The sequence below is a fragment of the Ascaphus truei genome, chromosome 3 (assembly GCF_040206685.1).
Source record: "Ascaphus truei isolate aAscTru1 chromosome 3, aAscTru1.hap1, whole genome shotgun sequence".
Classification (NCBI taxonomy): Eukaryota; Metazoa; Chordata; class Amphibia; order Anura; family Ascaphidae; genus Ascaphus; species Ascaphus truei.
Genome location: NC_134485.1, coordinates 411,399,302 through 411,426,962, shown reverse-complemented (window position 1 = coordinate 411,426,962; position 27,661 = coordinate 411,399,302). Strand labels below are relative to the sequence as shown.

General features: G+C 50.0%; 1 protein-coding gene across 2 annotated transcripts in view; it reads right to left on the bottom strand.

The window, feature by feature from the left end:
• The window catches only part of GAB2 (GRB2 associated binding protein 2), a 271,494-nt gene that overhangs the window by 175,037 nt on the left and 68,796 nt on the right, over nt 1-27,661 (bottom strand). Inside the window, exon 2 of one of the 2 annotated variants that reach the window (XM_075592614.1) lies at nt 11,254-11,320. The exons of the other annotated variant lie outside the window; for it this stretch is intronic. The gene's annotated coding sequence lies outside the window, so the exon portion shown is untranslated. The remainder of the gene's footprint in view (nt 1-11,253; nt 11,321-27,661) is intronic. 2 annotated transcript variants of the gene reach the window in all.

The following is a 27,661-nucleotide window of genomic DNA, read 5'->3' as shown; positions in this document are numbered from 1 at the left end:
GGACCTTGCCCCATTAGCTGTTTGGTAGTTCAGGGACACAGCTGCAACGCTGCGCAGCCCTGATAATCGTGGTCAGGGACCAGACCACCCTACCAAGACTAGAGACTATCTTCGTGTGGGACACTCCAGCGGGATACCATCCCCCGCGGAGGCGGACTCGTCATGGATGACATTGCTGGATTGGCGGATCCCGTTTGTCTTCCCATCGGCGCTTCCGGGTGCTGGAGCACCTGGCAGGTACCTTTACACCAAGTACACCAACCATTAACATACACAATAGTGGCAGCGCTGACCTCACATTGAGGTGGAAGGGGTTATATCCTCGTGGACATCTGGGTGGTTGGGTGCCCGAGGGACCCATCAGGTACTGTGGACACGGTGTGGGTTACACGGTGGTGGGTCACTGCCCTGCGAGGCTGGATGGTTAGCTGTAACCAGCAGTATTATTGTTATCATTGTTTGGCATTTCATATATGTTCATAGTAAAGCTCCATTGCTCTGTTGCATCAGTGTGTGTGTTGTACATATATGGTCCTGCACGGGGGTTATCCCGCACAGTTGGGATCCCGCACAGGTGGAGGCGCTGTTACATAACGAATCAGGTACACCCCAGGTTCCCCGCGGCGGAGGTTCAGGTCTCTTGCGAAAGTGATATACACAACACACACATAAACACACACAAGTTAAATAGGCAGTGAACAAAAAATGTATATGTAAGAATAGAAGGAAGGGAACTAATTATTTGGATCTCTAAATATGAGTCAATAGGATCCAAAAATCTGGATCTGACAAAAGTGCAAACAAACAGACAAAAAGTCCAAAAACTAAATAGAAATAAAGCCCAATAGTGTAAATGCAACCGTGGTGCTGAATCAAGGAAAGCTCGGTTAAACCTTAAAAAAGCAAACAAATCTATCAAACCGAGAAGGATCTGCTCGGGCTCCATACTGCAGTATTTATTAAAACAGAGAAAAAAAAGGGAGGAATAAAAAGATATGCCCTCACATACACTGATGATATGAGTGAATAAAAGTGTATACAGAAGGGTCTCCAGTCTTCGGACGTAGGATACAGGTCTTGCCAGCGTCAGAAGATTGGAGCACTTTTATCATCTATGTGAGTGCATTTACATTAAAAAAAAAAAAATGTTTATTAAGTTTTTTTTTAAAGTATGATATTAGGAAAACAAAATACATGTGATTTAGACAGTACCTCTACTGCCGTGGGAAATAAAAAGAAAGAACACACTGTTTGTTGAACTTAAAAAAAAGAAGCTGGCAGAGCAAATAAGAAAGTCACCGAGACATTCCCACTGTTGGGAGAGTATGAACAGTATGTACAGTACTATTACATTCCTGCTGTAGTGTAATCATTCTACAGATTACTGTTGTGGCAGCACAATAAACAGCCCCTCTGACCAGCTTCATAATAATGTGAAGTTGTGTGTTAAATATCTTCTCACTGTAACTGTGAACATACGTTATTACCGAATTACTGTCATTCCTTTAAAACTACCAGGACCGTCCTGCTTTTGTGTTGAGAAGTAAAAATCGTCCTATAATAACTGTAATATAACATGTAAGGCTTGTTTCAATGACCCACAATACTGTAGGTTTTCTTTCAAATAAAATAGATTATATTTCAGGAGAATCCCCCACTTTTATATTTTGTATGATGCGGGATCATGTGACCCAGCGGTGGCCAAATCCAGTCCTCAAGGGCCACCAACAGGTCAGGTTTTAAGGGTATCCCTGCTGCAGCACAGGTAGCTCAATTAGTGGCTCAGTCGTTGACTGGGTCATTGAGTGAGCCACCTGTGCTGAAGCAGGGATATCCTTAAAACCTGACTTGTTGGTGGCCCTTGAGGACTGGAGTTGCCCACCCCGGTTGAACAGTAGTCTTGCAATCCACAAGTACAATTATTTGTGTATTCTGCACAAAAGTCACACTAAATCTGGTCATCTTGGCTCTCAAGATTTTGGACCAAAATGTTATTCATTAAAGGCCATATCTACTAAGCAGTCTTCTGCTATAAGATACATTGCGGGGATGTATGAACCTTTTTTCTTTGTAAACAGCAAATGCCAAAATAATCGGCACTTTTATATATGTCTGCAAACATTTTCCACATCTCTGCGGGTAAATAGCTTTACCCTCAGATTCCTGCATGAGAGACGGAACGGTTTCAATGAAACTGGAGGTCCAGCTGAACCCCACGGACTTATTCCCAAAATAGCCTGACTTCAAAAGAATGTGCATCTTGCGATAAAGAGGCCTCCCAAATCAATTGGGAGTGCATAACTATAGACTGTAAAAGTATTAAACAGATGGAAGGGAGGCATTAGATTAGCGCGTTTGTTGATGCGCAGATTGTACGCCCGATACACATATCGGTGTAACAATTGTCTGCAACTGCAGTACAATACCCTATACATCCTGTCCTTTGTTCTCCTGCCTCTTGGTCTAATGTCCTCTAAAGCAGGGGTGTCCAACCTATTGTACCCTGTGCACCCACCTCATAGAAAATATTTATCCTACGGACCCCTAATTAATAAATCTTATTGCCGACTCGGCAGAATATTTCTGACAAAACGGTTTGACCGTTCCCAGGCAGTATAGTGTCCTGAGCTTGTGGGTGGGGAAGAACCAGGGACGCCAACAGAAATCGGTGGGCCCAGGACAAATATAGCGCCCCCCCCCCCCCCTTGCCGCACTGGGGGGGCAGGGAAGGCGGGAGGGGGTATAAGGAGGTAATGGGCAGGGTGGAGGAAAATAATTGAATGTGTCTCGGGAGGGAGTAATGAAGAGGTAATGGGCCTGGGGAGGGGATATAAGGGGGTAATGGGTATGCGGGAAAGGCAGGAGGAGGAGGGGGGGGGGGAAACACTTAATAAGGCCACATCTGTGTGTGCCTTCAGCATGGGGGGGTATAGCTCTCAATTACTGCGAAGGTTTGAAAGTCACGCCCACAATGCCTTGCTGCTGTGGATGCAAAGCATTGTGGGCAGTGACTTTGGAAGCTCCTGCTTTAATTGACAGATATACCACGCTAAGGTGCAGTTTTTGGCTTTACCTAGAGTTTTCTGAAGCCCCTGTTGGGAATCACTGCTCTAAAGCATTCTCTGCATGTGCATTAATAGAGAAGCAAAAGCAGCCACGGTTCATACAAATCCATGGTGAATGAATGTGTTCTTTTAGTATAATCTTATTTGCACCAGGTCCATGTAGGCGCACAATTAAGAAATTGTCTAAAATTAACAACAGCCATCAAAATCGAACACAAATGCAAGACAGGTGCTAATTAACGTGTACGCCCATGTAGAAGGCATTGTATGCATGTATGTATGTATGCATGTATGTATGTGTAGCCATGCTGTAAAATTGACTGCAGTTTCCTCTCCTGCTGGCAGTAAGCCTGGTATGTTACAGGGATGCCAGCAGTAAGCATGGAGGTTTGCCCTCACAACCTGGTGAGGTGCCCTATGTGTGGATGGGAGTGGCTACATACTCTGAGTCCACCATTAGTGACATCAGAGATGTGCCTGCCTTCTGAGAGATATAAGGCACAGCACTGTTCAAAGTTAGTGTGTTGGAGTAAGGAGCAGGTCTGCGTTGAGACCTGGGGATAGAGGGCGCTAGTGCTGTAACTAGTGGCTCTATACTGATAAATCAGCATCAAGTTGTTAACGCCATACTGTGTCCAGGGACCTGGCACAGGGGAGATCTCCCTGAGGGGAGAGGGGATCCCACTCCATTGGGAGGGTGTACCTTTGAAGGGATCACGCGCCGAGATGTGCGGCTGAGTTCATCACTGCGAGGGGCAGCTAGCCCATACCGAAAGTACAATAAAGATGCTCAAGTTCAACAAATCCTTGCTGTGTGGGTGTGAAGTTCTTGCACAGGAGGAGGCACCACAGAGGAGTTCCTCATCAGTCACATCTTCCTGCGGACGCAGAGATCCTGATGAGGTGGAGGTGCTGCACTGGATATAGGTAGGACTCATGCACACTACCTCAGCTGCCTGTCTGGGTTGGCAATCCCCACACAACATCATGCGGGAAACTCAGGAGTCCTGTTGCCAACAGGTGCACCACCAGACACAACCATGTAATGGGGGCTGGTTAGACCACAGGGGCCAATATGAGATTGGGTGGGTCAGGCCAGGTCAGAAAATCCATTACATATGTATCCATGTATGTCTTTATTTATATAGTGCCATTAGTGTACATAGCGTTTCACAGTAGTACAGTAGTAATTGTTAAACAATTAGGAAATAGACATGCCCTACACTCCACCGCTTGTCTTAATTTTACCGACCCCCGCTCAAAATGCCATTTGCGACTATACATAGTCCTTATTTTTACTAGTCGAAAACCTACCATTGGCCAACTCTACATCGGCTGCTTAGGCCCAGTCACTTGAAAGCCATAAAGTGTCTTAAAGCAGCGTTGCGCAAACTGGGGGGCGCGCGAGACTGCCGACAGGGGGCGCGGGGTTTACAGAGGCCCCGCGCGCTTCCCGAAGGCACTTAAATTAAGTGGCCGGGGGAGCTGCAGGGCCTCTGTAAACCTAACTTACCGTGGCTCCGGCAGCTTCCTCCCTGCATCGCCATGGGAACGCAGCGTCAAAATGACGCTGCGAGGTCATGTGACGTCACGTTGCTATGGCAACGTGACATCATTACGCCGGAGATCGGGTAAGTTGGGGTAAGGGGGGGCGCGGGAGTGAGGGGACAGCCGGCAGGGGGGTGCAGGGAAAAAAGTTTGTGCCCCCCTGTCTTAAAGAATAGCACTGTACAGTAAATAAGGGCCTCAATCTCTGACTATATGTCCCATACCTTGCACTTACACCGAATAATAATCCTCTCCTAAAAAAATCTATGTAACACAAAGTACACAATTATTTAAAGCGAATACCCTAATTATTGCAAAGTAAATCAACAAAGGACCCAAACCTCAATTCTCCCTTTAGAGTGGATGCACCATTGTATTGTATTGTATGTCTTTATTTATATAGCGCCATTAGTGTACATAGCGCTTCACAGTAGTAATACATGTGGTAATCAAATAAATAACAGATAATATAAATAACAGATCATGGGAATAAGTGCTTTAGACAAACATAACATTAAGGAACAGGAGTCCCTGCCCCGAGGAGCTTACAATCTAATAGCCGGAGAGACCCCCAGCAATTGCTATTTTTGCAGCAAACGGGTTAACGTTTTTACTGCCAGATGGGTAAATAAACATGTCGAGGGGATTGCAATTGGGGTGAGGCCCCTCCACATAGTGCTAGTGGTATCCCTGACATTGGCAACGCAATGCGAGACCTCCTCTCACTAGCAGGGGAGCTGCGACCATTCTAGTGGCAGCGGAAGGGTTAATATGGATGCCGTTTGCACATCCCCGTGATATCTGTGTCAATGTTTTTACTTCCAGATGTAGCCAGGACTGGTTTCTGGCTACCTTTCTGCCCTTCTTCTGGCAGTAAGCCCTGGTAAGAGCAGGTCTGCCAGGACTAATCCTGGGGTTTCCCCACCCCCAGCAGCATCAGTGAGTCACAGAGGATGTAGGACTATGCTTGTGTGTGTAGCCAATCAGGGCTTCAGGCATGGTATCTTCTTCCCCTATACTTAAGGTGCTGCACTGCCAAATCAAGTCAGTGCCTCTTCCTACTTGAGAGAGGCTGGTCTACCCACAACAATTGTGCAGGGCTCTGCCAATCTGTATTCCCTCCCTTAGTGGAGTGGATGGGAGACTATACCCATTACTCCACCAGGGAGTAAGGGAAGAGCAAGAACTGCTACAGGGCCCCTTGGCCTGTTAGTGGAGGTCCAGGGAACATCCTGAGGGTGAAGCCCCAAGAACTGCTGTAACCACTGTGTGAGCTGTGTATGCTGATCATCTGCAGTGTGTATGAATAAAGTGTGTTCGTGTTGCAATATACCTTCCTGCCGGAGACTGCAATCTATCAGGGGGAGAGGAAGTAAGTTCTCCTGCAGGGATTGTCTCCACATCCCTGGGGCCTGCTGTCACCGTGAGTACAAATCAGTTACTACCCCAGAACCCTGTCCTATTCTTCCCTACAACAACGCGGGAAGCTCAGAGCTACTGTGAACCAGCAGGTATACCGTATACACCACACCACACCGTGTAGCAGTGAAATCTTCCAGAGGGGTGGACACGTATTACACAGATATTTCAAGAATGCTTTTTGCTATTGTTCAGGAAGGAGGCAGGGGAATAAAATATTCATTGTATCAAAACGGTTCTGTGTTTGTGTTTGTTTACGTGCGGAGGAAATCCTGTGTTGACACTCCTCTCCATTTCTCTGGGCCTTTTTAGGCCCCTGTGTTAGGCTGCGTCCAAGGTTGCAGCAGCCGTACGGAGGCGCGCTGAGGCTGAGGGAAAGCGGGTGTTTTCCCTGGCCTTGGTTAGCGCGCCATCCGGGGGGGTGTCGGGGGACGGGCTAGTGACGTCACGGAGCTGGTTCGCCCTCATTGCTCACGTGACCGGCCCTGCGCTCCCTTGAGCGCTTGAATTTAAAATTCTCCTAAGACCCACGCTTCCGCACACTTGCGGAAGTGTGCGCGAGCCCCTGCTAAAGCCGCTCACATTGCGGCTGCAGGGGGTCACTGGTAAGCGCCAGCACGCCTCAGCACGGGTCAGCGCCTAAGCGCTGACCATGCCCGAGGCCTTACATGTTGTGAAGCCGCTTGGAACATGTGGTTGATTTTTGTCGCCTCAATTTGAATGGTGCTTATCTCTTTTCCAGCACAGAGAAGCTGCTTCACCCCATATTAAACTGTTTGAGAGACGTCTCTCAACCTATAAGATATTGCGTCTACATTTCTATACTGATACCAAAGCACACATTACACGGTAAAATACGAGAGCAGGAAGCGTCATTTGTGCAGGATCGCTTACATTTAGATGCAGGTGTGGACACAAGTGTTACAAACTTAGGAGCCTGCTAGAATTTGTAGGAGCCAAAGTTGTTGCACGCGCTACACATGACGCACATGGACACAGACAGCGCACGCCAACAGTCTCACACACAGTGCACACTGAAACGCACGCACGTAACACACAGCGCACGCCGATAGTCACACACACAGTCCATGCAGAGAGTCACACACACACACAGCACACAGACAGTCTCACACACCCAACGCACACCGACAGTCTCCTCACACACACAGTGCACGTCGACAGTCTCGCACACACAGACACAGTGCACGCCGACCGTGTCACACACACACACAGCGACCGCCGAAACACACAGCGACCGCCGACACACACACAGCGACCGCCGACACACACAGCACACGCCAACAGTCTCAGAAACACAGGCAAAGCACACACCGACAGTCACACACACACACACAGCGCACACCGACAGTCTCCCTCTCACACACACAGTGCACGCCAACAGCCTCACACACACAGCGCACACCAACAGTCTCAGAGATACAGCACACACCGACAGTCTCACTCACACACACAGTGCACGCCGACACACACACACAGCGCACACCGACAGTCACACACACACAGCACACACCGACAGTCACACACACACAGCGCACACCGACAGTCTCACTCACACACACAGTGCACGCCGACACACACACACAACGCACACCGACAGTCACACACACAGCACACACCGACATTCACACACAGTGCACACCGACAGTCACACACACACAGCGCACACCGACCGTCACACAAACACAGCGCACGTTGGTTGATAGCCTCACAGACAGTATCAGGATGGAAGGGTTACAGTGTGCTGGCCTCATTGAGAGCAGGGGCGGGCAGAGTCCTGGCAGAGTCCTGGCGCTCCCTCCTCTCTCCCAGACCGTGCGCGCCTCTGCCTCCGACCTCTCTGCTCTAAGCAATCACTAAGCGGAGCAGCGATGTTTTAACCTGTGCGCCCCAGCACGACTCATACGGATTTGATGTCACCCGGTTGTAGGTCGCGACGGTGAATGAACGGTTAAGTCACCGCCGCAACACAGGTGGCAGTGTGTGTGGGGGGAGGGGGACATTTTAGGCTTTTCTCATCCCTTAGAGCAGGGGGGCGCAAACTTTTTTCCCTGACCCCCCTGCCGGCTGTCCCCGCAATACCGCGCCCCCCCCTAAACCCCACTTACCTGCGCTCCGGCATAATGACGTCACGTTGCCATAGCAACGTGACATCACATGACCTTGCGGTGTCATTTTGACGCCGCGTTGCCATGACGATGCAGGAAGGAAGCCACCGGAGCCAAGGTAAGTAGGTTTACTTACGGCAATTAATTTAAGTGCCTTCGGGAAGCGCGCAGGGCCCCTGTAAACCCCGCGCCCCCCCCCCGCCGGCAGTCTCGTGCCCCCCCTGGGGGTCGCGCCCCCCAGTTTGCACACGGCTGCCTTAGAGTGTCCTCATAATGCACCAGGTACGTCCTGGGTACTGGCTCATTTTCTAAGTGGAGATCGGGCTGACGGCTCAGCCAGAGAGGTCCCGGCCCGTTCGTAACAGACGTGAAGCCGCGTCCACTTCCGTTTCACCGCAGGAGCGATCGCATGACACAGAAGCGTCGGGGTGTCTGGGATAAGTCTGGTGACACCGGCGCTGAAAAGGTTAAATATCTCCTATACATCCTTGTACAGATGTAGATGTTTAGCATACATTATAAGGCATTGTTTAGAGCGACTGCAGCAATCTTACTTTAATTACTGTACATGTGCTGGTGTAACGAAGCGGTGCCTAGGGAGATAGGCTTGCAGGCTTAAATCTGAACTGCTTAATCAATGAGACAAGCATTATAGATATTACACAAGACGTTACAGGACTGAGCGCTTTCATTTTATTGCAAAAATCATTATTTAGATTTGTCACTTTAAGAAAATCAATGCCTAAAAATTAAAACCCTAATTAAATACAGGCATAAAAGTAATCTAGTTGTTATTGTACTGTTTTTTTTTTACAAGGCTAATTAGGAATAGAACCGTAATGCAATCACATTTATGGAAAGCTCCAATTACAGTATAAAAAGGCCGTTTCCAAAACATTTCCTGATAAGGGAAGGCATCGATTTAAAAAAAAAAGTTATTCTATTGCGATTCAGATCTCAAAAGTGTGGGCAAAAAACGTACTATGCCTATTATGTACAGTGGGTTATTTATTTTTTCGCAGTAATAAATATAATTATTATTTTTTCACCCAACATGAGTTTCATTCAAACATCTCCTATCGCAATGCAGTAAGCTCCCAAACACTAGCGTTTTTACAACAGCTCCTACGCCGATTTTCCGGGATCATCAGCACATACTATTGGTTTAGATGTCTGATATTTGTGTCAATAGTTTACCATGGAACTATAGAAAAGAGGCTCTTAGAGGGGATATGATAACTATATACAAATATATTCGGGGACAGTACAAGGTGCTTTCTAAAACTATTCATCCCACGGGCAGTACAAAGGACTCGGGGGCATCCCTTTAGGTTGGAGGAAAGGAGATTTCACCAGCAACAAAGGAAAGGGTTCTTTACAGTAAGGGCAGTTACAATGTGGAATTCATTACCCATGGAGACTGTGATGGCAGATACAATAGATTTGTTCAAAAAAGGTTGGACCTCTTTTCAGATAGGAAAGGTATACAGGGATATACCAAATAAGTATACATGGGAAAGATGTTGATCCAGGGAGTAATCCGCTTGCCAATTCTTGGATTCAGGAAGGAATTTATTTTTCCCCTTATGAGATATCATTGGATGATATGACACTGGGGATTTTTGTTTGCCTTCCTCTGGATCAATAAGGAAGTATAGATATAGGATAAAGTATCTGTTGTCTACATTTAGTATAGGTTTAACTTGATGGACGTACTGTAAGGATCCGCGCTGCGGGTACACCCTCTTCCAGCGCCTCCTTACCTTTGCTCTGTGCCGCCCAGGCTCTTCGGTGGCGTGCCTCACTCCGTGTGGTCCCCTGCACGGCTGCTCCCATACTTCCGGGGCGCGTGCGGACCCAGGCTTCAATTTGCTGGTGCCGGGCACCTGACTCCGCCTCCTCTGCCCCTGATCCGTCAGGTCCGCCCCCAAGCCCTTCTCTCCTATCAGGCCCTTCCCCGGGCCGTTCCTCTGCTCCTCCCCTTGCTCTGACAGTTCCCAGCTGCCCAGGCACCTCTCCCCTATCAGGTCCTCCCTCGGGCTGCTCCTCCGTCCCTCCCCTTGCTCCGATTGGCCCAAGCCTCCCAGACACTTCTTCCCTATCAGGTCCACCCTCGGGTCACTCCTCTGTTCCTCCCCTTCCCCTGATAGGTCTCAGCCCCCTATTTAGTCTTCCCTCACCATTTCCTCTTTGCTCTGCATAGCTTCTGTACCTTGGTGCTGTCTGCTGTTGCCTGGCCCCTTTTGTCCATCAGTTCCTTTTCCTGTCCCTGGATATACTGCTGACCTCCCTGGATATCGACCTTTGGCTTTGGACTTCTACTACGCTGCAGACTTCTATATCCCTTGGACACGGCTTACGGACACTCTACTACGCTGCTCTCTCCATCCCACGACCATTGGCTTACGGACTTTACCTTTCTACGCTGGAACTGGCAAGTACGGTACTCATTCTATTTTTGTTACCAGGACCACCTACGCTTCTTCCACACTCCGGCTGTGCCCCTGTTTACTGCTAGGTGTGTGGTATTACTCCTTTCCACCTCAGTCCCGGGGTCTCGTCTGGCTTGTGGGCAGGCCGAGCGTTACACGTACGTCTTTTATCAACCTCCACTACTATCTAACTATGTAACTACTAATAGTTTTTCTCTGAGCTATTCTTTAAAAACACGCTTTTGTATGTATAATGTACTATTTTGTTCCAGGAAGGATGTAAAAATATTTTGAGCATTGATAAAAACACCAACAAATATTGTATTTGTATTAAAAGACGCAGCAACTAAAATTACCAACAACATTAGCAACTAACTAACAATTCCTCATCTTCCCGCTATGGTCCAGATTCATCAAGCGCTGGTACAGGTTGGATCACATAGATTTAAACCGGAGTCAACGCTAGATGTGGAGCGCAAATCTGTCATCTGGGCCTATATGTCTGCTACAATACTCAATCTTCCTCTCATTAGATCTCTGTTCTGATCTCTTGCTATGTCCTTATTTGTGTGTTGCACTCTACTCAGATCTATCTCCTGTCTGCCCCACTGGTCTCTACTGTTCTAAAATAAAAAATAAATTAAAAAAAATGATTACACTCACCGTTCAACTTCAGAACTCATTTCCCCTCATATTTTAACAAGCTTCCTCTCTAAACATCAGGACCTGTCTAAAAAAAAAAAAACATTTTAAATGAAGCTGCACTAGTTACTCCAGACACTGTTTTTTTTCTCTACACAATGTTCTAAAAATTAAAGCACATACATATATTCCCTTTGGTTTGTTAGCTCTTTAGGGTAGAAACGAAGTCCCTTCAATACTTGGTGTCATTCTCACAGTTGTTGTACCTGTACCATATTTCCATGCCTTGTATATTTCTGTCACTGCGTTAGAAATAAGGTATGCGCACATTATTATTTATCGATAAAGCACCAACATATTCCGCTGCGCGGTACAATGGGGGACAGAATTATATAAATTACATACACAGAATGATAAACCAAATCAGGATATAGATATATATATATACCTATAAAATATCCTATAGCAGTTTGTACAACGTGTACAAGAACATGTGCAACCTCAATATATCAGCTGCACTGCCCAGCAGTGGCGGAAGTACCATACGCTTGGGCCCACCACCTGTAGGGGTCCATCCTCCACACACTGGAACCTATTTGAGCAGTGGAACAGCGTTCCGGAATGTCTAAAGACCTCCCCGTTCCTGGCCCTACCTGTGCTGCGGGGCTTTACCAGGCGGAGAAGGGAGCTACCTCCATCGCCGCCACAGGACCCCGGGTGGAGAGGAGGCTGTAAGAGACATGTGCATAGGTTCAACCAGGGAGACAGATTTGGGGGAAATTAAACCATGGCTTTATTCAGCCTATCACTTTAAACAGTGCAGAAACTATAAAAATAAACAGATAAAACAGCCTATCACTGTGTAAGGGCTAACTCACTTCCCCAGTCCCTATCTGCAGGGCTGGGAGGAAAAGCCTCTTAACAACCCAAACCCCCAAAATCTAAAGAGGTACCTGTAAGCAAGGGCTCTTTGTGTCAGTCTCTGAGTCTGGTTGGTGTCCGTTGAGGGGTCAGCCTCTGGTGAGTTCCCAGGTTTGCTGCACCTTGGAATAGAGATCTGGTCTCTGGTGTCTTGATGTCAGCACACAGCCCTTCTGTGTGCTCAAGAGTCTCCCTGTCAGGTCCCAGCAGAAGGCTTTTCTAGCTGTCTGATTAGCCAGGTGGAGACTGGTTAATTGTCTAGCAGCAATTAACCAGCTCCCTGCTGGATTCCTCAGACCACTACAGGCTTATATTAAAGCCTTATTTAAACAGGGATAAGACCCTATTACAGGGGTATTTTTGTTTTAAATCTTTTACCCAGGCCCAAAGGTGCCTAGTTCTGCCCCTGCTGCCCAGTGACCTGAAAACCCGCGAATTTGCCACACGGTTCATTAGTTTCATGTAGGCGATTGGCGGCTTCAGATGTTTTCTTATTATTTATCCAATTACTTTTAAAGGTATTTCCGAACTTTGCCCACAGTGTACTTCGTGCTTTACAAAAGAGACCATACAGAACAGGGAATTAAAATACAACAAGTGCAACCAAAATCAGTGCCCCGGGGAGCTTACAATCTAAGTGGTAAGTTGGGAGACTTGCAGAGATAGGAGGTGAGGGAATAAGTGCAGCAGATGGCAGTGCTTTGCCACAATGGTTAGTGGGCTTTATGGTGGGTGTGGGACAGTAGTCATGAGTCCAGGCTATTGAAATGTTTCATGTATTAGATTGTAGTAGAATAAGTTTGTACGCGAGACAAGTTCTGTGTCCCATTATCTTCGGGGTTTCTCGCACTATAAATACCCTGTTTTGTCCCAGTGCTCTGCTGGCTTTGGTCTTACCCATAAAGTACTCAACCCTGAGGCTATGTAAGCCAGTACTGTATTGCACTTAGCTTCCCAAATAGACTGAACATTTCTCTGGCTTGTGAAATATAATATTACAACAGCCCTGTAGCCAGGTCACCCTTTGCCCCCTGCGACCCCCTCGGGAGCCTCCGTGGGCACAAGCGATGCCGGGTACTGCCGGAGGCCAGCGGCAGACCCGACGGCCATCCCAAGGGTGGGGGCCGTTGCAGGGAGCGGTGCGCTGTCTCCGCGAGCAGGCCGGTTGCCGGGGACGCGATCGGGCCGTTGCTAAGGCCGCGGTCGCGTCTCTAAGGTCCCGGCGGCCGGCGAGGAGAGCGCCGCCATTACGCAACCACTCGCGCATGCGCAGTGATCGCGCGAGTGTAGGAGTAGGCCAACAGAGTCGCGCATGCGCAGTACAGCCGCCAGAGGCAGGGAAAGTCGCGCGAGGGCCAGAACAGAGTAGGGAAAGGTTGAGGAAGCCCCAGATAGCTCGCGCCTGCGCAGGAAAGGCGCGCATGCGGCCCCAATGCCAGGATAGGCTCTATGGGACTACAACTCCCATGGAGCATAGCGAGGGAGGCACCAGGTGCCTCATAGGAGCCAATAAGGCTGCAGGACTGCCCTGGAGGAAAGGATACATTTCGCGGGCTTGCACCACGCTAGTCAGTCAGCGGAGGGACCCTGTGAGGGAAGGAGGTAGGGTACAGGAGAGAGGGACTCCCCTGTATTAGGCCAGCACCCCCTTTGGTCCAGGATAGCTCAGCTCCCCAGTAAGGTGAGTGTTGCCAGGGGCAGCCCTCAGGTTAGGGACCCTGCCACTTACATTAGTGGGAGCTGAGAGAAGGAAGTCTGCAGTTAGAGAGTTGGAGTCAGGGAGCTGTTAGGGAAGTAGGGTGTAGGGAGCGAGTGCAGCTTCTGCCCCATATAGGTACCTACACTCCAGGTAGACCCCAACTCCCCACTAGTTGGGTGGGTAACTGTTCAGAAGGTGATAGAGAGTTGGAGCTAGGGAGCTGTGAGGGAAGAAGGGTGCGGGGAGTGAGAGCAGCTCCTGCACCCCATAGGTACCCACACCCCATGTAGGCCCCAACCCCCCCGCTAGTGTAGTGGGTTAAGTACTGAGGGAGGCCCAAGATAGGGACGCTGCCCTTAGTGTTGTTAGAGTGCTGCATTGTCAGGGTCACAGCGAGCAGTGCTGTGAGGTCTGATAGGCAGGCACCTTGTTGCGCAGCACGTTGGCTGCAGCCTCCAGTGAGTTACAGCTTGCTGCGGTAGGCGCTGGGACTAGTCAGAGAGTAGTGGGTCTGGAGAAGGGCTATAGCTGTTCTAGTCACCTTGAGGTAGCGCTAGGGGTAGGATGCCTGAAGGGATAGCCTGTTAACGAGGTCAGGAATTCTGGAGAGGATCTGCACTAGGCTAGCCAACAGTAGGTAGACGCCCAAGTACTGCATGGAAGAGTACTCTAGTCCATTCCAGATCACTTACCGAAGGGACTTGGGTAGTTGGGGGAGTGGGGCAGGTCATTACCCCTGCAGGCCCTAGGAGTTCCCCAAGCCACTACAGGTTGCTGTACTACAGGGACAGGCCCTAGGTTAGGGTTCCTGTCACGTTAGTACCATTTATATAGATAGGGACACAGCGGCTGCTGCTGTTCCTGTGGAAGAGGTTGGACCCACGTTGGGGTCCACAGAGACGATTCCAGAGTGGGACCGCCCTAGTGGTCCGCACGTGCAAGGAGTTCGGTTGGAGGATCAGACGGACTCATCACACGTCTGACCCTTTGAGAAGTTTGTTGCTGACCCGAGCACCGGAGTGCTCGGCAGGTATTATACCATCACATGTGCACCAACAGGCCTAGAGGTTCTTAGTGACTGCGCAGTCACCCATTGACTATCTCTGTAGGAGTACGGGACATTGGGTGGGGTTCTTGGGACACTGGGTGGGATCACCTAGTGTTTGGGAATCGTCCTGCGAGACGTCACTGTTAGTGTCTCACCGTGAGAGAGACACAGGTTATCATTATTATTCGTTAGTAAAGTCCTTAGTTATTATAATCACTGACTGTGTGTGTGGTTTCTGAGTGGGTTCCTATGTTAGGGTCATTCTACACTTCCCTAGAATCCTACATAGGTGGAGGCGCTGAAAGAAGATACGTTCCAGAGGATTCACCCCAGGCTCTCACTAGCGGAGGCTCAGACTTCCTGTGAGCCTGCAGGTATACGCACCACACCGGTAACACTACATGTTCTACCCACCCACACTACATATGAGATTGGGTGGGGTGGAATACCCGTTACATTTGGAGGCGCTGCTGAGATACACCTGGGGTGCCCTGTCCATTTTTTCCAAATTGTCCCGTCCCTATTTTTGTCACCATGTTTGTGAAGTCCGGAGACGAGGTCCTGGCCTGGGCTTTGAGGCAATACCTAGACCCTGGACAGGTAGTGGCGGTAGGAGGCATTCCCGTAACTATACCCAAAATGAAGGTTCGGGAGTATATGTGTAAAATTCCTGAGTGGCCATGGACATGTGTCTTAGATGAGGAGCAAGATCCCACGTCCACATGGAAGACCATTCTTTTTGTAGTAACCCACACTGAGAATATATGCCTGGCAAAGGCACCGTCCGCACTGTTCATGCCCGGGGGCCCCTCAGAAGGGTACCCCCTAGTCTACGCAGACCAAGCAGGATGGCGTTTCCCGCCAAATCAGGAGAGCGCACGTGCTGCTGACTGCCAACCTGCACAGCAAGATGTTGCAACAATCTGTCCGGGATTGGCGCGAAAATCAGAGCTCCTCCCCAGTGATGTGAGTGACTCAGAGCAGAGCCAGAACTACTCACTTGTAGAAAGTGCCCTTCCTACAGATTCCACCAGCGGGAGCAAACACTGTAATCTGCAACCATACGTTGACGCCGTGCTAGACTGTTTGATCTCTGAAGAGGTGTATTCCGATGTTGCGGACCCTGCTGTGGGCCCGTGTGCCCTTCGATGGTCAGTCAGACCTACTGCAGAGGTACCATCGGTCCTAGGCTTGGGACCAGTACCTACAGACAACAAGGGTGAGTCGACTGCCCCAGGGGTGTTGGGGGTGAGCCTCCAGGTGACCGCGGAGCACGATGGCTCCTTAAGTCTGGTCGCCCGGGCGAAGGGCTCCCCTCTGCATCGCGTCCTGGCGGAGGTGTCCTCATTAGAAGATAGCTGTCCAGTGGTGCGAGTGGACCAGTGCCCACTGCCTATCGTGCCAGAAGAAGAGAAACCCATCGCAAGCCAGCCGAGTGGTAAGGAACCCCCTTGCCCCCCCCAGGCTCCGATGGAGGTGGCCGTGAAGAAGGCCAGAGTTGCGGCTTCTGAGCGGAGTGTGAGCCCGTGTGCTCCGACACAAGTGGTCCCAGGACTGGGATCCAACGCTCCCGAAGTTCGAGTCAGTGAGTGGACTGTCCCAGAAGAGTTGGGGACAGGTCCCGATACTACCAAGGTGGGAACTGACAGCGTCCCCGAGGACCTGTTGGACACCGTGAATCACCGCAGTGGTAAGGTATCTACCCTTTACCCCCTGCCAGGTGAAACAGAGACTTTGCTGAAAGAGAAGCGGCCCATCCGCCAAGTAGTGGACCGTGGGAAAGGTCTTGGCCGCCTGGCCTGCTGTTTCCAAGGCGTGGATGACCAGGTAAAGACCGGGTTGAAAGACACTGTGCTATTCCTTTCACCAGGGGGAGGAAGTAGTACTGAACCAGTGACTGTCACCCCAGAGTGTGCTCTTCAAGAGAATTTTCTGGGAGAGGCTCACGGACGCAAAAGTGAGGTACCCCCACCTGATCAGTTAGGGGCACCCCACAAATGGTCTCAGCTAGCCTCGGGAATTATGGGGTGTGATGTGACATGTGTTGGTGAGGTTAAAGCCGATCTGTTAAGTGTACGGGGTATGCCATGCCATTTGTCAGTGTGTGAAATTGTGCCCTGTTATGTCGTTCCCCAAGCGAGGGCGTTGGGTGTTTCACCAGGGGGAGAGTGTAGCCAGGTCACCCTTTGCCCCCTGCGACCCCCTCGGGAGCCTCCGTGGGCACAAGCGATGCCGGGTACTGCTGGAGGCCAGCGGCAGACCCGACGGCCATCCCAAGGGTGGGGGCCGTTGCAGGGAGCGGTGCGCTGTCTCCGCGAGCAGGCCGGTTGCCGGGGACGCGATCGGGCCGTTGCTAAGGCCGCGGTCGCGTCTCTAAGGTCCCGGCGGCCGGCGAGGAGAGCGCCGCCATTACGCAACCACTCGCGCATGCGCAGTGATCGCGCGAGTGTAGGAGTAGGCCAACAGAGTCGCGCATGCGCAGTACAGCCGCCAGAGGCAGGGAAAGTCGCGCGAGGGCCAGAACAGAGTAGGGAAAGGTTGAGGAAGCCCCAGATAGCTCGCGCCTGCGCAGGAAAGGCGCGCATGCGGCCCCAATGCCAGGATAGGCTCTATGGGACTACAACTCCCATGGAGCATAGCGAGGGAGGCACCAGGTGCCTCATAGGAGCCAATAAGGCTGCAGGACTGCCCTGGAGGAAAGGATACATTTCGCGGGCTTGCACCACGCTAGTCAGTCAGCGGAGGGACCCTGTGAGGGAAGGAGGTAGGGTACAGGAGAGAGGGACTCCCCTGTATTAGGCCAGCACCCCCTTTGGTCCAGGATAGCTCAGCTCCCCAGTAAGGTGAGTGTTGCCAGGGGCAGCCCTCAGGTTAGGGACCCTGCCACTTACATTAGTGGAAGCTGAGAGAAGGAAGTCTGCAGTTAGAGAGTTGGAGTCAGGGAGCTGTTAGGGAAGTAGGGTGTAGGGAGCGAGTGCAGCTTCTGCCCCATATAGGTACCTACACTCCAGGTAGACCCCAACTCCCCACTAGTTGGGTGGGTAACTGTTCAGAAGGTGATAGAGAGTTGGAGCTAGGGAGCTGTGAGGGAAGAAGGGTGCGGGGAGTGAGAGCAGCTCCTGCACCCCATAGGTACCCACACCCCATGTAGGCCCCAACCCCCCCGCTAGTGTAGTGGGTTAAGTACTGAGGGAGGCCCAAGATAGGGACGCTGCCCTTAGTGTTGTTAGAGTGCTGCATTGTCAGGGTCACAGCGAGCAGTGCTGTGAGGTCTGATAGGCAGGCACCTTGTTGCGCAGCACGTTGGCTGCAGCCTCCAGTGAGTTACAGCTTGCTGCGGTAGGCGCTGGGACTAGTCAGAGAGTAGTGGGTCTGGGGAAGGGCTATAGCTGTTCTAGTCACCTTGAGGTAGCGCTAGGGGTAGGATGCCTGAAGGGATAGCCTGTTAACGAGGTCAGGAATTCTGGAGAGGATCTGCACTAGGCTAGCCAACAGTAGGTAGACGCCCAAGTACTGCATGGAAGAGTACTCTAGTCCATTCCAGATCACTTACCGAAGGGACTTGGGTAGTTGGGGGAGTGGGGCAGGTCATTACCCCTGCAGGCCCTAGGAGTTCCCCAAGCCACTACAGGTTGCTGTACTACAGGGACAGGCCCTAGGTTAGGGTTCCTGTCACGTTAGTACCATTTATATAGATAGGGACACAGCGGCTGCTGCTGTTCCTGTGGAAGCGGTTGGACCCACGTTGGGGTCCACAGAGACGATTCCAGAGTGGGACCGCCCTAGTGGTCCGCACGTGCAAGGAGTTCGGTTGGAGGATCAGACGGACTCATCACACGTCTGACCCTTTGAGAAGTTTGTTGCTGACCCGAGCACCGGAGTGCTCGGCAGGTATTATACCATCACATGTGCACCAACAGGCCTAGAGGTTCTTAGTGACTGCGCAGTCACCCATTGACTATCTCTGTAGGAGTACGGGACATTGGGTGGGGTTCTTGGGACACTGGGTGGGATCACCTAGTGTTTGGGAATCGTCCTGCGAGACGTCACTGTTAGTGTCTCACCGTGAGAGAGACACAGGTTATCATTATTATTCGTTAGTAAAGTCCTTAGTTATTATAATCACTGACTGTGTGTGTGGTTTCTGAGTGGGTTCCTATGTTAGGGTCATTCTACACTTCCCTAGAATCCTACATAGGTGGAGGCGCTGAAAGAAGATACGTTCCAGAGGATTCACCCCAGGCTCTCACTAGCGGAGGCTCAGACTTCCTGTGAGCCTGCAGGTATACGCACCACACCGGTAACACTACATGTTCTACCCACCCACACTACATATGAGATTGGGTGGGGTGGAATACCCGTTACAGCCCATTAGATAAAACAAGATTTGGAAGAACTCCGCTGTAAACACTTTTTTCATATTAAACCCATGTTTATTCTGCTCCATTTTATCAATGTAAAAGCTCAGTGTGTATGTGTGTACATATGTGTGTGTGTGTGTGTGTGTGTGTGTGTGTACATACACACACACCTTTATTCTTGATTCAAACTCTCCATTTAACATTAAGCACTAAGGTACTACATATTAGACTGTAAGCTCTTTGAGCAATCACTTGGTGCGTAGTGCATGCTACAATATTGAATCATGCAGCATACACAAGCAACATAAAGAAAGCATCACTGTATTTATTTCCAGATCACATTGTGTATTAGGCAGAGTTAATATGGCGAATTCACCGCTGCCTAGGAGCCCTGAGAACCAGTACTCCACAACAAAACAAGCCCGGAACACTCCTTTGTTCCAAGGTAACGAGACGTCCAAAAGAACTTCCAGCGTCACCTATATTGGAATCTGATTGGACAGAGCGTCGCACAGCTCCAGGTAACAATGGCCAGGGACAGATCACTTGTGTACACAAACGCACATCTCAGTGCCAGCCATTATGGACAGTACATTCCATACTGTGATCCGCTGTTTACTTATTTCCTTTCTCTTGCAAAAGACACTTCTATCCCACCTGTTTCAGATACAGCACCACTGGCATTAGAGCTTATTATGGCAAACTCACAGGCCTCTTTTATAAGTCATTGGCGGTCGCCATTTTTAATTCCCAGTGTGGATAACTTGTATACAGCTATACCTTCAAAACGAGTTTAAAAAAAATGAAAAGGCTAATTATATAATATTGTTCATTTCAAATCTCCTTAGTGCAGAGTTTTAACAGTTTGTGCAGTGAAAGAGTCCATTCCTTGTGAATTTAACGGTCTTGATGGGCTAAAAAAACGTGATTACAACCTGCAACAAGACTACAATTCTCCTTCTAACTGATAATATATTTATTCATAGGAGACTTGAAAAAAACTACAAAAAAATGACAGCAAAGGGAATTATTTAGATTTACATAGCATATTATACGGCTATTAAATATAAAGGATGAAATATAGAGGGGTGATATCATGCGTGGATAAGTGAACCAGGTGCAACAAATAAACAAGCTAACTGAAACACTGCCCTGAAGAGCTTGCACTTTAGATTCTCTTCACGCATTTCCTTTGGTGATTGCAGAGTTACGGGAACTGTCTCTCTCTCTTCACCTTGAGGGGACTGGTTCACATCCAACTAATGGCTAGTTATGACCAATAATCGATATGTATCCAACAGCTTCTCAGAGACCTATAAATGTTCCCAAGCAGATGTCCAAATCAATATGTACATAAAAGAGAGAGACAAACACCCTTATCACAACACTAAGATGTGACTTGTTCACTGGGATAATGGAAAAGTACCTTGTGAGGTTTGAACGTCAAAGAATATCCTGCGAAATATTTTCCTTTGCACATGAAATCAGGAAACTTGCACAGCTACCCTCCTTTTTTTTAAGTTGTGTTATATTCACACTGCTTTTTTATTTGCGCTCCCTTATCCTTCTCTACATACCATTTGAGGATCGTTGGGGCGAACCTCCTCGGGTTGAGCTGCAGTATCCACATCGGGCCAGTATTGTTTTTATTATTCTCGGCCACACCACGTGCGTTCATTTATTTTATACGCATTATTACACACGCCTTATTCTAGAGCGAGTCACATTGGAGCGCCCAAGTATGTTCCTGCCATCCACCACACACAAGACAGCAATGTGGCTGTGTGTGCCGTATATACAAGAGTAACGTTCTTTTTGCATGTTGTCATGGAACAAGAATCACATTCCTGCCCGACCCCCCTTCTGCTTGTCAGCTCCTTAAGTTCAGCTGCAGGCATCGGTTCCACATACACACACTGTGCCTGTGTAACATGCAACAATGTTGCATTTCTTGCCTCTGAGCACGTAATCAGTGAACTGCTACTGCAGCTTCTCCAGTCCTCCCAGTTAATGGACTTTCCCATGTTCTCCCCTGTCTTTTGCTGACAGTTAGTGCAGTCCCACTCAACCTTTAGTGTGACCCCTGCCCCTCACTTCCTTTTCCACCCTAGATTACAGTGAGTACAGACCTGTGTGCATCCACCCCTGGTAAGGCCTTTCTCTCTTACCATAGTCTAACCCCATAGAAGCATCCCACATAGAGAAGCACTCTCTGCCTACACTACACCTACAAGTTCCTGTGTTTTCTACTCCTGCAATAAAATTAAGAAAGACATTAAGGACTTGTCATGCTTTGAAAGAGGGAGGACATGAGTTGAGCTTACTGGAATCATTCGTGATCCTGGTTCCAGGAAAGTAAGAGAGAGACCGTGTATTAGAGGTCTACGCAGAAGCTATCACTCACAGCCTTCATGCTACAAAAGTGCAGCTCTACACAGCTATACAGCAAACTGCTACAGCTTTTTGCAAAACAAGCAGCAGTTTAAACAGAACAGTGAAAAGATTATCGTGTGCCTTACAGACACTAACAGGAGCTGCTACTCCAGACTCCATTATACAGAGTGGCCTCTACAGCAGTACAAGCAAGCAGCTTACACAGCTATACAGAGCAACCTCTACACCACACAAAGGATGCACCAAGTACTGCACCGACACACTTTATTCGAGCAAATACCCGGTATGTACCTGGCAGATACCTGGAATGCGCCGCTCCTCACCTCTGACAAGCCCCGTTGCATTTGCCTTCCCAGCCTGGGTTCATGCCTGGCTGATGGGCGGCTGATCTGTTAAATGATAATGATTAGGATTTAATAGGCTGCAATGCTTCGCGTGTCTACCAGATGGCATAAATTCATGAATTGTAATGCAGTATATATATATATATACTGTGCAGTATTGCAGCCAGCGGGAATAAAATGCTTCAATCCCTGCTTGGAAAATAACTCAATGCACTCGGGCAGAAAACAGTCACAAACCTCAATACACCTGGGTATACCCGAATTCGTGGGACTAGCCGAGCTCGAATAAAGTGTGTCGCCAGTGTAGCTCAAACTGCACAGCAGCCTTGCAATACCTAACTGCCTTTTTCTCTGTCTGAGTCCACCCGCTGCTCAGCCCCACAGCGAGGAGCCAACGGACACCTTAAGTACAGCTACCCCAATGCTGCACGCTGCAGGACACCGCTCGGCATCATCTGAGACACGCCCATCGCTGACAAGGTAAAAGACCGCATGCCACACGCACTGGCAAAAGGCCTACACACACCTACAGCATGGCAGAACTCAGAGCCTCACCAGACATCACGCAGGAAAGCGATCTCTCAGACACAGAGACCGCTGCGCAGCTGCAACAGGCGCAGGCAGGCGCAAGGCCCAAACGGACAGTCACACTGACACAAAAGGCCCGCGAAAAATATGAGACTGACATTGAAGCGCACCGCGCTAAATTAGAGTTGGCCTGGGAAACAACCGCACTTGGGGTACGCAATGTCGCCGGCGCTGGCAATTATGTGCAACAGCTCGAGCAGGGGATAACTCAATTGAAGGTAGACCGCTCCGGCTACCAAGCGCTGTCACAGGCATACTTCACCTATCTAACAAGAACTAACACGGAAGATAGCATACGAGAGCGCGACCTACAAAAGGCGATCGACCTAGAACGTGATGGCATCGTGCAAACCGCCATCACGGAAGCTGAGAATAAGAGGAAGGACCTTTTGCAGGAGACCTCATCGCAGCGCTCAAGCATATCCAGGCACTCATCTAGATCAGCAAGATCAGCGCAGTCTAACGCGCCCAGCGCAAGCACAAACGCTACCAAGGCGCGAGCAGCCGCAGAGGCCGCACGTGCCAGGGCCGAATATAGTCGCAGAGAGGCAGCCGTAAGGACAGAAAGAGCGCGCATAGAAGAGGAGGAGCAGAATGCCGCCGCCGCTGCCACTGCCGCCGCTGCCAATGCCGCTGCCAACACAGCCGCCGCTGCCACAGCCGCCGCTGCCAATGCCGCCGCCGCTGCTACCGCCGCCGCTGCCGCGGCGCATAAAAAGGCCGAATTGGACGCGGATCTAGAGGCACTTAATCAAGAGAAGGAAGCCGCCGCCGCCATAGCCCAAGCTGAAGTCCTAGAAGCAGCCGCGCAACAGGATGGCGAGGAGCAACCCTACAGACGGATTGCCTCAGAGGATCCAGTCCAACGCACTGAAGACTACGTCAGGAGCCTCTTCAGTGTGAACACCAGCGCACCATCTCAACACGGATGGAGCGACTCCACAGATACCGAAGACCTGCTAGGACCACGAGGAGAAGACGCTGCTCCATCAATGGCACATGCTGCCTGGGATAGCCACAGCCGCAACAGTGATCCACACGCCAGCGCGCACACGGATGCACCACAACAGGCTCGCAATCCAGGTACACCCACGCGGGAGAAAACAGCCCCTCACACTGGCCAGCAGTCATCACGCGTCCATGCCAAGGAAGAGGCGACCGCACGGACCCTCCCAGCAACTACCTCAGAACGGGACAAACGCGCCGATGTCTCAGGTCTGACAGACATAGCCAAGTACATGATCCGGCGCGACTTGGTGCACGCAGGACTCATCAGCTTCGACGACCGCCCTGAGAACTACCGGACGTGGAAGTTCACGTTCAAAGACGCAATCGACAGCTTGGACTTCTCAGCAAGGGAAGAGCTCAACCTATTAGTCAAGTTCCTGGGGAACGTATCCAGGGAGCAAGCGCAGAGACTTCGGACGGCAAACGCGCATCAACCCCAAGTAGGTCTTGACCTAGTGTGGGAAAGGCTAGAAGAGTCCTATGGCAGCCCCGAAGCAGTCGAGGATTCACTCTTCAAAAGAATCGAGAGCTTCCCCAAGATCACAACTAAAGACTACTCGAAGTTACGAGAGCTCGGGGACCTGCTGCAAGAAATGGAGTTCGTGAGGAAAGACCATTCCTTAATAGGTCTCAACGCCCTAGACTCAGCTCGTGGAGTGAGACCCATCCTGGAGAAGCTACCCTTCAACCTCCAAGAAAAATGGATCTCACAAGGCTCCAAATACAAAAGGGAGAAGCAAGTCGTCTTCCCCCCATTCTCATTCTTCGTGAGCTTCATCCGCGAAGCGGCAAGGACAAGGAACGATCCCAGTTTCATCTTAGGTACGCAAACCACATACAGTGCGAGCAGCCTGAAGAACGAGAGACCAGCGACAGGATATGGTAACCCCCAAACACCCATCTCGGCCCGCAGGACGGACGTGCCTCCCACGACCCAAACTACTCCCGATCAGTCGGTCGCCGGAGACAAGGAACCAAGGGACCCAAACAGGGAATGTCCCATACATAAGAAGCCACACCCACTCAACAAGTGCTTTGGGTTCAGGATGAAGTCCCTAGAGGAACGCAAGAGGTTACTTGGAGAATTCGGAGTTTGCTTCAAGTGCTGCGGTTCCACGACTCACCTAGCAAGGGACTGTAAGGAAGAGATCAAATGCACAGTGTGCGAGAGTGACATGCACGTGACAGCGTTACACCCAGAGGCGATGACACTCCACCAACTCAAGAACCCATCCTCCATAGCGGAGCATGGCGGGGAGAAAGAAGAAGGAGAGTCAACATCCGTCACATCTCAGCGCACTGAGGTTTGCGGAAAAGAAGGTGACAAAATGTCCTGCTCCAAAATATGCCTTGTCGCAGTGCACCCCCAGGGACAACCTGAGAAGGCTATTCAGATGTACGCAATCCTCGACGACCAGAGCAACCGATCACTGGTCAGGTCAGAGTTCTTCGACATGTTTAACATACAAGATGGTGCTTCTCCTTACACTCTCAGAACGTGCGCAGGGCAAATGGAGACCACAGGGAGAAGAGTGAATGGCTACACCATATGTTCAATAGACGGCAAAGTAAACATGCCCCTTCCCACACTCATCGAGTGCAACCACATGGCCACAAACAGGGACGAGATACCCACACCAGACGTGGCACTCCATTACCCCCACCTCAAAGGAATAGCCAACCACATCCGGCCGGTGGAACAAGACGCCAAGATCCTGCTGCTGCTCGGTAGGGACATCATGAGGGTACATAAAGTCCGTAAACAGCATAACGGACCCCACAACGCGCCATACGCCCAAAGGCTCGACCTAGGATGGGTGATAGTGGGCAACTCGTGCACTAACAAAGAGCACGGGCAAGACTACGTTGATGCCCGCAGAACGGAGGTGACACAATGTGGACACACATCTCTCTCTGAACCATGTCTTGGCCATCTCCAAGTGACTGAAGGGCCAAGTGAAGAGGAAAGACAAGGTCATACCCCTGAGACCAACAAAGACATCCTCACGCCGATGGGATGCGACAATGGCTTAGGATGCTCAGCAGTCCAGACAGCCAAGGATGATGAGTCGACTCCACCGAAGGAAGAGAGTAACCTCCCAAAGGTGACCAACAAAGGGATCGTCCTAAAAACAACAAACAATCAGACAATACTCCCGCGAGCAAGGGCACAATTAAGACGTACAGTTGTTCCTCTCCACAGAGTATCAAGCAACAGAGCAACCAATTGCCACGGCTGGCATAGCCGCAAAAGATTGCGCCCCACAGGCGAAGCCACAGTGTCAAAAGGACTGTTCGTTCAAACACGTAAAAGGGGACAGTTGCAGAGACATTTCCCAAAAGGATTTACAAGGACAAAAGAGACTGTTCTTCGTCATGTCCAGGGAGAAAACAACCTCCCGATGGCAGTCAACAAAGAAACACAAAAGCGTTTCACCAAACTACGCGGAGAGGTTCTCGTGCAAGAGAAATGTACCGATGAACTATGGTGCATAGCGTTCCATACAACAAGGAACGATAACAAACACCATCGAGGGAAGATAGAGGATTCCCGAGGTTAACTGTCAAGGAGCTCTCTAAAGACGGACTAAGCAGTCGGGTGACTCCGCTACCATTCCGTTCACCAAGGAGGCGCTTCCCAAACAATGGAGAACATGCCATCTCTAGGTTCACCTCGCACCTCTGCGGCCCACAAAGGGAACCAGAGACCAAAAACAACTTTGTGGTCTTCATCCAGAAGATATTCTTTACCGGCCACGCAAATCCAGACCCTCTAATGGAGGAAGGCGAAGAATGTCGGTACCTCCAATCACCTGGGGCCTACCACCCTCAGGAACCCGATCAAATCCGGGTAATGTTCAACCCCAGCGCTCAGCTTCAGGGAGTCTCCCTGAACGACGCCCCCTTTATTGGATTACATTCGACAACCAGTTTTCCAGGGACAGTAATCCGCTCCCACAAGGAGCCAAAAGCCCTCTCCTTCTGCCAAACGCCAGGTGATAGAGCAACAGGCTGCCACGGCTGGTATACCTACAAGGGGATACACTCTGTGGGTGAAACTACAGAGACAAAAGGACTGCTCTCTTACAAGACTAAAAGGAAACAGTGCCAGAAACTTTTATACAAAGACATTGTGGTGCAACCAGCAAACCTGAAGCTGTGCATCCACCCTGCATCCTTTGCCAAAGAACCTTGGCCAAGGGACCTTGATACCAGTGATACCGGCCGGTGTCACATCGCTATGTGGACATGGACTCTTGCATTGTTTGAGAATGTGATGTTATCTTTGTTATGCATTGCACATATGTTCCACATATTCCAGTTATATAGTGGTATCTCCAGATACCAGACGGGGAGTGTCATGGAACAAGAATCACATTCCTGCCCGACCCCCCTTCTGCTTGTCAGCTCCTTAAGTTCAGCTGCAGGCATCGGTTCCACATACACACACTGTGCCTGTGTAACATGCAACATTGTTGCATTTCTTGCCTCTGAGCACGTAATCAGTGAACTGCTACTGCAGCTTCTCCAGTCCTCCCAGTTAATGGACTTTCCCATGTTCTCCCCTGTCTTTTGCTGACAGTTAGTGCAGTCCCACTCAACCTTTAGTGTGACCCCTGCCCCTCACTTCCTTTTCCACCCTAGATTACAGTGAGTACAGACCTGTCTGCATCCACCCCTGGTAAGGCCTTTCTCTCTTACCATAGTCTAACCCCATAGAAGCATCCCACATAGAGAAGCACTCTCTGCCTACACTACACCTACAAGTTCCTGTGTTTTCTACTCCTGCAATAAAATTAAGAAAGACATTAAGGACTTGTCATGCTTTGAAAGAGGGAGGACATGAGTTGAGCTTACTGGAATCATTCATACATCATTCGTGACCCTGGTTCCAGGAAACATGTGTCTGCATGGTAAGACGCTAATTCATGGCGTATCAGACGTCTGACACAGATCTTTACACAGCCCAGACTCCTCTGTGGTTTTTCTGCATGTAACACGCCCTAAATATATGTATTTGTATACGCCCGGGGGATACCGGGACTTAACCTGATCTGCCAATCAA